A 10,342-nucleotide genomic window follows, 5' to 3' on the forward strand; every position below is an offset into this window, starting at 1 on the left:
TATATCTATTTGTGTGTATATGTAAATATGTATAGACACAAGAACCTGCAACTGACCACCTAATGACTGGGCATGCACCACAAGTACGTATCAGTACACTAGGCCAGGTTCCTTATGGTAACCACCTATGTGTGTTGACAAGATTTTTACGATCCCTTGAGTGGTCAACTTGCAAAGGTCTACTGTATTTCTGTGTGTGTGTGGGTCTGTGTGCATAATAGAAAAACTACCCAGAGACTGTGGCAGATACCTCTAGTCCCACCTACTGGGGAGGCTGAAAAGAAAGGATCACTTGAACACAAGAGTTTGATGTTGCTATGATCTACAATGCCTCTGAACTTAACCCCAGGGTAGTAGAGTGAGAACCTATCTCAGAAAAGTTTATAAGAGTGATTTTGTAACAATAGAGAATTTAATATATGCTCAGGAATACCGTAACTCCCCAATGACAGCATACATAAGAAATGTACGGAGTAGATACCTTCCACTATATTAAAGTTGAGAAATTGGGGCATGGCGCCTGTAGTTCAAGTGGCTAAGGTGCCAGCCACATATACTAGAGCTGACAGGTTCAAATCCAGCCTGGGCCTGCCAAACAACCATGAGAACTACAACCAAAAAATAGCCGGGCATTGTGGCAGGCACCTTTAGACCCAGCTACTTGGAAGGCTGAGACAAGAGAATCGCTTAAGCCCAGAAGTTGCAGGTTTCTGTAAGCTGTGATGCCACAGCACTCTACCCAGGGTAACAGCTTGAGGCTCTGTTTCAAAAAAAAAAAAAAAAAGTTGAGAAATTGGGCTCAGCGCCTGTAGGCCAGTGGCTAAGGTGCCAGCCACATACACCAGAGCTGGTGGGTTAGAATCTAGCCCTGGCCTGCCAAACAACAAGGACAACTACAAACAAAAAGTAGTCTGGTGTTGTGGCAGGCGCATTCAGTCTCAGCTACCTGAGGGTCTAAGACAAGAAAATCACTTAAGCCCAAGAGATGGAGGTTGCTGTGAGCTATGATGCCACAGCACTCTATGAGAGCAATAGCTTGAGACTCTGTCTCAAAAATATAAAATAAAATAAAATAAAATAAAGTTGAGAAATTGGAGCATACACAAATTAAACTATTTATCACAGTTCATATAAAGACAATGTTGACGTTAAATTATATGAGTTTTTTTTTATATTTGGGGAGATTCTTAACTGTTCTGATAAAATTTACTGACTACTCTTTCTGCAGAATCTTATTTGAAAACTTCATTAAATCAAAAACTATAAAGCAGAAGACATATGCCATCTATTTGAAGTGTCCTGAGGTGCCTGACACAAATACTAGTACTAACTGCTCACTCTCACATTTTCAATAGGATGCTAAGGCAGTGGTTCTCAACCTGTGGGTTGCGACCCCTTTTTAACAATGAAAATACATCTCAGCATTAGGAAGGTTGAGAACCACTGTGCTAAAGAAAAAAAATTGTTTTGAGGCACACTTTCATTCTGTTGCAAAGGCTAAAGTGCCATAGCATCAGCCAACCACAACAAACTCAAACTCCTAGGTTGAAGTAATCCTTCTGTCTCAGCCCCCCAAGTAGCTGGGACTACAGGCAACCACCACAATGCCTAGCTATTGTTTTTTTATTTTTAGCAGTGAAAGGATCTCACTATTGTTCAGCCTTGTCTTATACTCCTGAACTCAAATGATCATCCCACCTCATCCTTGAAGAGTGCTAAGATTCTAGGCAGTGAGCTACCATGCCTGCTTAAAGAAAAAAAAAATATATATTTTTGAGACAGAGCCTCAAGCTGTCATCCTGGCTAGCTTGCCATGGCATCACAGCTCATAGCAACCTCCAACTCTTGGGCTTAAGTGATTCTTTTGCCTCAGCCTCTCAAGTAGCTGGGACTATAGGTGCCCACCATGATGCCCGGCTATTTTTTGGTTGTGGTTGCCATTGTTGTTTAGCAGGCCCAGGCTGGATTCAAACCCGCCAGCTCTGGTGTATGTGGCGGGCTCCTTAGCCACTTGAGCTATAGGCACCGAGCCTAAAGAAAATTTTTTAAAAATGTTTCAGAGATCCTAAAAAATACACAAAAACTTTTATGTTCTGAAAATCAATCAAATAGCGGTTCGATTTTGCAGTCCTGGATAAGCTATAGAAAGTTCTTTCTTCTCACTATAAACTAGAAAGAACATCACTGAAAACTAAACTCCTTCTAAACATTTAAAAGAAAAGTATAGGCAGCTATAATCCTAGCCCTCTGGAAAGGCAAGGCAGGTGGATTGTTTGAGCTTAACCAGTAGGAGTCCAGTCCAAGCAACAGCAAGACTACGTCTCTTAAAAAGAAAAACTAGCCGGTCATTATAGTAAGCACCTGTAGTACCAGCTACTTGGGAGGCTGAAGCAAGAAGATTCCTTGAGCCTGAAAGTTTGAGGTTGCTGTGACTATGACACCAGGGAACTCTACCCAGGGTGACAAAGTAAGACTCTGTTTCAAACAAATTTTAAAAAATTAAAAAGAAGAATAGGGCCAGGTATTTTGGCTCACACATGTAAACCTAGCAGCTGAGAGGCTAAGGTGAGAGGATTGCTTGAGTTAGTGAGTTTGAGCAAGAGCAAGACTCTGATTCTACTAAAAAACAGTAATATTAGCCAGGCCTTGTGGAGAAACATGTACTCCCAGCTACTTGAGAGGCCGAGACTGAAAAATCACTTGAACCAAGATGGTTAAGATTGCTCTGTGCGGGCGGTGCCTGTGGCTCAGTCGGTAAGGTGCCGGCCCCGTATACCGAGGGTGGCGGGTTCAAACCCAGCCCCGGCTGAATTTCAACCAAAAAAATAGCCGGGTGTTGTGGCGGGCGCCTGTAGTCCCAGCTACTCGGGAGACTGAGGCAAGAGAATCGCTTAAGCCCAGGAGTTGGAGGTTGCTGTGAGCTGTGTGATGCCACGGCACTCTACCAAGGGCCATAAAGTGAGACTCTGTCTCTACAAAAAAAAATTTAGAAAAAAAAGATTGCTCTGTGCTACGCTGATGCCATGGCACGCTGGTCTGATGGCAACACAAAGAGCCTTTGTCTCAATGAGAAAATAAACATAAGAAATGAAAACAAGAACAGAGGTGCCTCATGGAACAAGAGAAAGAAACCCAGGCTTCCCAGAAATCATTTCCAAATAAGCTGAGCTTCCCTAATCACGTTGCATTGTCTGGTTTCCACCTTCAACTTTGGACCTCTAACCAGTGTTCTCTGCTTCATTCACTCCAACCTACCAAGGTGCTTGACCACTGTCTGGTGAGTCTTCACTTTGCAAGGTTCTTTCCTTTGCTCCAGACAGGTGATGAGCTCTGGCTTAGAAACAGCAAGCCCTATTTTATTAGAAAAAAAAACATAACATGACACTTGTTGGGCTTCACCAGTTAACAATCTAGTACCTTTGTAGAGAACACAATATTTTAGAGAATATTAAAGAATAATCTAAAAATAGAGGTTTCTCACAGAAACTTTAGAATATTTTTTTTTTAAAGTCTTGGGTATTTATTTATTTATTTAAATTCTTTTTTTTTTTTTTTTTTGGGTTTTTGGCCGGGGCTAGGTTTGAACCCGCCTCCTCTGGTATATGGGGCCGACACCCTACTCCTTGAGCCACAGGTGCAGTCCATATTTTTTTTTTTTAACTTTAGAATATTTTAAAAGCATTTAAAATGCTCCACTACCCAGTAGTATGGAAATAAAAATTGGTGCTAGAAACTAGCCTTAAAGGTATGGACAACAATTCTAAGCCTCTACATTTTTGAAATTACCATCAATGTAGGGAAGGATATAATGCCAAGATAACATCTGAAATATTTTCTTTTCTACACCAAGAACTTATGTTTTCCTTAGAAACAATAATCTTAAACTAATGCAGTCAAAGAAGAATCTCCACTAAACCCACCTGCAGAGAAACAATATGAAATGCTTAGTGTACAGTTAAGACATGTATATGTACGTTATCCTCACCAAGGAAGACCAGGTGTCTGTAGGTCTCTAACATGACATCCCGATACAAATTCTGCTGAGCAGGGTCCAGGCAGTTCCACTCATCCATAGAGAATTCTATAGACACATCTCTGAATTTCAACAATTCCTGAAAAAATAAAAATAAAAAAACTAAAAAAAAAAACAGTATTTATCATGACACCATGGGAAGATTTAATTTTATTTTTACATCAATGAGTGGGTGAGAACTTCTTTTGACTTACATGACTGAATGGTATTATGTAGTAAGTACAGCACAGAGATAGTTCCTCATGTGCTCTCTAACACTGAGGAAAGATGATGGGATAACATCCAAAACCCCAATGTAGATACTGTGCTTTTTGGCTTTACAATGCAAAACTCAGGCCACCAATACAGGCATGTGGATTCTTGCGCCTACTTACATCATACACTATGACCTGTGCATATTTCTTAAGTGAAAATATCATGGTGAGGTAAATGGAAGCCCTAAGATTTTAATGTGTGCAAGCATGAACTGGAGATCTTGTCAAATGAAGTTTTTTGTGTTTTTTTTTTAAGACACAGTTTTTCTATATCGCCCTTGGTAGAGTGCAATGTTGTCACAGCTCACACCTCTTGGGCTTCAGCGATTCTCTTGCCTCAGCTTCTCAAGTAGCTGGGACTCCAGGCACCCACCACAATGTCCAGCTATTTTCTTCTTGCAGATGTCACTGTTGTTTAGCTGGCCTGGGCCGGGCTGGAATAAGCCAGGCTTGGTGCATGTGGCTGCTAAGTAACCACTGTGCAATGGGCACCAAGCCTTAAATGCAGTTTTTATTCAGAAGATATTGGGTGAAGTCTCATTTTTGAATTTCCAAAAAGCTCAACAGGGATGCCAATATTTCTGTTCCATGATAGAAATATCCACGTGAGACTGGATTTATCCCAGCTGAATATTAACCCAGTAAATAACGATTAGAGCCTTTATTTTCCAAACAAGGTATAAAAAGAGAATCTCAGAAGGTGTATATGAGTTGATACTCTCCACAAAGTATGTAATCATATTCTGATAAAAACGTCTTAAATTTTCTTTTTTCAAAGTTGAAAGTACAGGCTTGGCACTGGCTACACACACTGGAGCTGGTGGGTTGAAGTCCAGCCCAGGCCTGCTAAACAACAATAACAACTACAAACAAAAAATCGCCGGGCATTGTGGCAGGCACCTGCCATCCCAGCTACTTGAGAGACTGAGGCAAGAGAATCACTTAAGCCCAAGAGTTGAAGTTTGGTCTCAGCTGTGACACCAAGGCACTCTACCTAGGGTGACATCTTGAGATTCTGTCTCAAATAAAAAAACGCTGAAGGTACAGATATCTGCCCTATCTTCTAATCTCTAATGCTATCTTTAAAAACTCTTCTTTATCATCCTAGAAAGCAAGGTTTTTATAATACTTCTGATTTTGAGAATTTTGAGTTACTTTATGCCGTTCATGCCATCTTCTGTAAAACTGCACGTGTGTCACCTTATTTTACACAGCACTGAGGGGGCTTCTGGACCGAAAATGAACAGTACATAGTCCCCTGCTTTGCTAATATCCCATGACCCAACATCATCCACACAGGGTAATATGGGGATCCACTTCTTTCCATTTAAAATAAGCACAAGGGAACATTTGCAGAACTACAGAACATAATTTATTATAAACATAAATTTGTGATGAAAATTCTCCAGGGCATATGGGAATTTGGATGGAGAGAATGGAGAGAAGACACGCTGTATACGTAGGGGAGGAGGATTTCTCAGATCCTCTTCACTATTACAAGAAAGGAATATTTGAAACAAGCTCATTAGGCAGGAACATCACATGTAGAGAAGAAAATATTTGCAACTTCATAATGCGAGATATTGCAGAAGAAAAGGTAGTCACAACCCTGTGTTAAGACACATTTAGCTGCGAAGCAACCAGTTCTTTCTCGTTCTCTGCCTGCCCTTGATTTCCTTCTCAGATGAGATTACCCGGATATATATTCCACCTGCATCCTGGTAATATGGCTTTAAAGGCATCAGCACAGCCCCTTCATCTGATCCCACCACATCCACAGGCTGAGTAACCTTCAAGCAAAACAAAGTATACTTCAAGGTTACTCAGCCTGTGGAGGTTCTTTATTACAAGGTTACTCAGCTTTTCCACTTCTTTATTACAGGAAACAGTCTGGAACAAGGAGCTTTCACATAAAGACCAAAGTGTGACTTTCATATTTCAATTTTAGCTATGGCAAGGTAATATTGGTGGTGTTGTCCTGTCCCCATGAAACACAAGCAGGTCAGACCCTGTGACCTCCCTTGGGAAAAGAGCCTCAAGACACTTTAAAACTCTCATGCTTGACACCGGCCTAATCTTAACATCACATGGGGGTAATAATTAAAACCATGTGGATGAAACAACTCAGACTAACAGAAACTGTGAGAAGGTGGAATCACAGATGATGGCATTTCTTCAAACTGGACATAGAATCCTACCTGGAAGTCTGGGCTGAGAACCACTAAGATAAGCATGGCCTCCCAGGCTTTAATACGCACACAAGGTATTCAGTATCCTGGGTCCCTCTAAGTATGTGATCCTGCAAGAGCAGCAATTACTCTATCTTGAAGCAAATAGTCACTTTTTATTACAATGGCTATTTATGTCCTTGTTTACGAATTTTAGGAATGGGCTCAGTGCCTGTGGCTCAATTGGCTAAGGCGCCAGCCACATACACCAGAGCGGGAGGGTTCAAATCCAGCCTGGGCCCACAAACAATAATGACAGCTGCAACCAAAAAATAGCCAGGCATTGTGGTGGGGGCCTGTAGTCCCAGCTACTTGGGAGGCGGAGGCAATAGAATCGCTTGAGCCCAGGAGTTGGAGGTTGCTGTGAGCTGTGATGCCACTGCACTCTACCCAGGGTGACAGCTGGAGGCTCTGTCTCAAAAAAAAAAAAAAAAAAAAAAAAAAGAATTTCAGGAATTAGCAATTAACCAAAGAACGAAGATTGCAGAACTCCCGATGAAGAAAAATGCTGAGCAGTTAACCTCCATTTCTGTCGTCATCCAGCAGAATGCCAGATGGCAAGTAACCTTTGCAACAAGCCAGGGGGACCTACACATAGAAAGCTCCTGCACAAAGCTTCCCGGGCTCCTTTCCCTTTCACAACCTTTTGGTCAGCTAAGGAGCATGAGGTGGTTTCTGCAACATTAGTCTGCCATTTCCTCATGTTGCTCTTTTTTTATTTATTTATTTTCTTTGAGACAGAGTCTCATTATGTCACCCTCTGTAGAGTCCTGTAGCATCATGGCTCACAGCAACCTCAAACTCTTGGGCTCAAGCAATTCTCTTGCCTCAGCCTCCCTAGTAGATAGGAAAACAGGTGCCCACCATAATGCCCTGGTATTTTATTTTGTTTTGTTTAGCAGGCCCAGGATAGTTTGAACCCACCAGCCCAAGACCTTGTGGCTACAGCACTAACCACTGACCGACAGGCACCAAGCCCGCATGTTGCTCTTGAATAATGTGCTTTTTTCCCTACCAACTCTGGTATGCTGAGTTTGGCTTTTTGGAAGTGAATTTGAATACGATTTTGCACTTTTCGAGTGAGTCTATGAAATAGCTTCTTCAACAATTACCCCTATTATTGGTGTTACTTGTCCTAGACTAGAACAGCACTCAGCTAGAGAACACAGCAGAGTCCCTTCTACCCAAGACTTTTTTCACAACACAAATACTTGTGGTCTAAGTTAAGAACACCAACCATAATCTTGAAACACGACATTCTCTGCTGGACCTTCAAAGTTTCCAAGGGCTAGAGAAGGTAGCAGTGTCTGATGAAGGAACTGGATTAGAATTTGGAACGACAGATTTGGGTCTTGGAGAACTGGAGAGCAAGCTAGTGCACTGTGTACATCAAAGGAATTCAGAAAGAAGGAAAATGGAAAAATGGAAATCCTCAGGTACATTAATGCACTTCTGTAATTCAAGATTTGTTTCTGGGCCCCATAATCTCTGTATCAGTTGTGGGTCTAAAGATATCAGGGTAATTATATGACAGGGATAGAGGGTTGATTTTTGCCCTATAAATGTATTTTTGAAGAAATCTACAGATTGTCCCCAAAGTCACCCCAATGTCTCTACATGTGTGGAAAATCAGAAATTGGAGCTAAACATATCTTTACACAATATTCATTACAAATTTTACAAAGAGGTAGCCAACACATAGAGAACATTTTGTAAATATTTTGTACAATTTCATAATAAATATTTTTTAAAAAAAGGTATATTTAGCTACAATTTCCCGTTTTCCTATCTATGGTGATTTCAGAGGTAATTTTTGGTGGGGGCGGTGCCTGTGGCTCAGTGGGTAGAGCGCCAGCCCCATATGCCGAGGGTGGTGGGTTCAAACCTGGCCCTGGCCAAACTGCAACAACAACAACAATAACAAAAATAGCCAGGTGTTGTAGTGGATGCTGTAGTCCCAGCTACTAGGGAGGCTGAGGAAAGAGCATCTCCTAAGCCCAGGAGTTGGACGTTGCTGCATGAGACTCTGTCTTAAAAAAAAAAAAACAGCCGGGCGTTGTGGCAGGCGCTGTAGTCCCACCTACTCGGGACGCTGAGGCAAGAGACTCGCTTAAGCCCAGGAGTTGGAGGTTGCTGTGAGCTGTGTGAGGCCACGGCACTCTACCGAGGGCCATAAAGTGAGACTCTGTCTCTACAAAAAAAAAAAAATAATAATTGGGTGGGACACCCTGTAGTGAAACTGCCCAAAAAGGTAGATTGAAAATAGACAGTCCTTCTATAAGGACTGCCCTCAGATAATTCATAAAGGAATTTCTTGCTGGGAAGCCAAAAGCAAAAACATGTAACTTAACTTTTGGTCTGCAGCCCAAATCTACCTCCTAAAAATAAACTGTTTGATTGCATACTGATAATGTTTTCTACAAGTTTATCTTCGCAGGTGTAGGACAGAGACAAGATCAACCCAGGGACATTTACAAAAGAAAAAAATTTTTTGAGACAGTCTCATGATGTCACTCTCAGTAGGTGCTGTGACATCACAGCTAACAGCAACCTCAAAATCTTGGACTTAAGCAATTCTCTTGCCTCAGCCTCTCAAGTAGCTGGGAATACAGGTGCCCACTACAACGCCCAGCTATTTTTTTGTTGTAGTTGTCACTGTTGTTTAGCAAGCCTGGGCTGGGTTGGAACCCACCAGCTCCAATGTACCTGGCCGGTGCCCTAACCACTGAGCAAAGGGCACAGACCCAGAAAATTGATTTTTCCTTCACTCTCTCAAGTTTGAATTCAGGTTATCCTGTGTAAAATGTAAATTTCCTACGCTTTACAAAAATGTAAATATTTTACCTCAGTATCCATTGCCCTAGTTCTTCTGTATGCCTTCTGATATTTAAATACTGAAGTTCCCAACTGCTCCTTCTGAAAAATAAAAGATACATCTGTAATTTGCATTTTTTTCCAGTAATGTCTATAAACATTGTCTTAATAATCTTCCACTGATTTATATCTGCCTCAGTAACTTCTTATGGTGTGCCAGTGCTAGGAATGATAGCCAAGGGCAGGCTATGCTCAGGCTTCTTTCTGTTCCATGCAGAGAGATGAGATTATCTTTGCCTGGGACAGCAGCATGGCTGAAGAGCCAGGTTGCTGCTACAAATTCAAGATCTGAGGGTTGGGACAAGCCAGAAGTCTCTTCACACTGGTGTGGGGTTTTGATGGGACATTCTAAAGATGAAGGACCTATGAGTTTGATTCCAGAGGGTGGAGCCTTGTCTAGGAGGAATATGACCACATCCCTGTCTAGTGTGCATGTCCATAAAACGGTGGGTGTCACAATAGGGTGAAGGAATCTAACCTCAGAACTCTTCCTCTCAAAAACCTTAGTCCCCTCTGACAACAGGAGGTAATGTGGAATCACTGCACAATTTGTGGTGTGACAGCCTGTGGACAGGAGACCTCAAACTCCTTATTAGCTGGGACTGCAGGCATGTACCACTATTCCCCACTAATTTTTCTGATTTTTTGTAGAGATGGGCTCTTGCTATGTTGTTCACGTTGGTCTAAAACTTTTTGATTGAGACAGAGTTTCACTTGGTCACCCCCTATAGAGTGCCCTTGCATCTTAGCTCACAGCAAACTCAAACTCGTGGGTTCAAATGATCCTCTTGTCTCAGCTTCCCAAGTGCTGGGATTACAGGTGCCCGCCACAATACTTGACTAGTTTTTAGAGACAGGGCCTCGCTCGTGCTCAGGCTGATCTTGAACTTGTGAGCTCAGGTAACCCACTCACCTCGGCCTCCCTGTTGCTGGGATTAGAGGTGTGAGCCACT

At 42.0% G+C, this 10,342-nt stretch overlaps 1 long non-coding RNA gene across 1 annotated transcript; it reads right to left on the bottom strand.

Annotated features, from left to right (window-relative positions):
* Positions 1–3,286: 3,286 nt before the first annotated feature.
* On the bottom strand, positions 3,287–9,432 carry LOC128579087 (uncharacterized). Its single transcript, XR_008378035.1, has 3 exons — positions 9,360–9,432; positions 3,986–4,112; positions 3,287–3,351 (listed from the first exon to the last, which is right to left on the bottom strand). It is a non-coding gene; the product is annotated as an uncharacterized LOC128579087 (long non-coding RNA).
* Positions 9,433–10,342: the final 910 nt, after the last annotated feature.

Source organism: Nycticebus coucang, chromosome Y (genome assembly GCF_027406575.1).
Source record: "Nycticebus coucang isolate mNycCou1 chromosome Y, mNycCou1.pri, whole genome shotgun sequence".
NCBI classification, from domain to species: Eukaryota; Metazoa; Chordata; class Mammalia; order Primates; family Lorisidae; genus Nycticebus; species Nycticebus coucang.